At 57.8% G+C, this 1,163-nt stretch overlaps 1 long non-coding RNA gene across 1 annotated transcript; it reads right to left on the bottom strand.

Annotated features, from left to right (window-relative positions):
• Positions 1-214: 214 nt before the first annotated feature.
• LOC108804221 lies at positions 215-925 on the bottom strand. The gene is made up of 3 exons (XR_001942344.1): positions 818-925; positions 405-440; positions 215-325 (listed from the first exon to the last, which is right to left on the bottom strand). It is a non-coding gene; the product is annotated as an uncharacterized LOC108804221 (long non-coding RNA).
• Between the last annotated feature and the right edge of the window lie 238 nt (positions 926-1,163).

The following is a 1,163-nucleotide window of genomic DNA, read 5'->3' as shown; positions in this document are numbered from 1 at the left end:
GCGCTGCATGGAGGGTGTCACCGGGCACTGCATGGAGGGTGTCTCCCGGGCGCTGCATGGAGGGTGTCGCCCGGACGCTGCATGGAGGGTGTCTCCCGGACGCTGCATGGAGGGTGTCTCCCGGACGCTGCATGGAGGGTGTCGCCCGGACGCTGCATGGAGGGTGTCGCCCGGGCACTGCATGGAGGGTGTCGCCCGGGCTGTTGCTCAGGAGGCGGCCGGTGATGAAGCCGCGGCGGATCTGGCTCCTCAGCACGCGCTCCACCTGTTTCTTGCTGTTGGGGTTGGTGGAGTAAAGGATGAGGAGGACCAAGAAGTCTGTGACCTGGAAATCAGAGCGGAGATCACACAGCCGTCCAGACTGAACCCCTCCAGAGGTAAGTCCATTCCCTGGGCCAACCTACCTTGTGGTCATCCGCATTATCTACACCCTCTATAGCCTGAAAGAGAACACGAGATAAACATGAGCGCTGCACGGCATGTACACTGAGGGCTGAACATGACAGAGCGCTGCACGGCATGTACACTGAGGGCTGAACATGACAGAGTGCTGCACGGCATCTACACTGAGGCATCAACATGACAGAGTGCTGCACGGCATGTACACTGAGGGCTGAACATGACAGAGTGCTGCACAGCATGTACACTGAGGGCTGAACATGACAGAGTGCTGCACGGCATGTACACTGAGGCATCAACATGACAGAGTGCTGCACGGCATGTACACTGAGGGCTGAACATGACAGAGTGCTGCACAGCATGTACACTGAGGGCTGAACATGACAGAGTGCTGCACGGCATGTACACTGAAGCTCACCTTGATCCAGGCCTCACACACGTGTTTCTGGAACCAGACAGCCGACTTGATCACCTCGGTCAGGATGGTCACGCAGTCATGGCCGCCTCCCTCTGGGGCCTTCGCGGAGCTGAGACACACGAGGAGTCAGAGGAAGAAGAACAATGGGGGAGCCGGGGAACGTTTCCTATACTCACCTCTGTACAGACCTCACATCACAGCAATCCACGTCCAGCTTCCGGCGGAGCTCAGCAATCACCTGCAGAGACAACAATGCGTGTCACATGTCCTTCCCGTGTCACAAAGTGTATCATGTATGTGTGTGCAGAGGGGGGAGGGGACATTAGAGTGTAAGCTCCTCTGTACA

Source organism: Nanorana parkeri, unplaced genomic scaffold, assembly GCF_000935625.1.
Source record: "Nanorana parkeri isolate BGI_ZX_2015 unplaced genomic scaffold, ASM93562v1 scaffold7332, whole genome shotgun sequence".
In the NCBI taxonomy this organism is placed as follows: domain Eukaryota; kingdom Metazoa; phylum Chordata; class Amphibia; order Anura; family Dicroglossidae; genus Nanorana; species Nanorana parkeri.
This window is presented reverse-complemented; position numbering and strand designations above follow the sequence as displayed.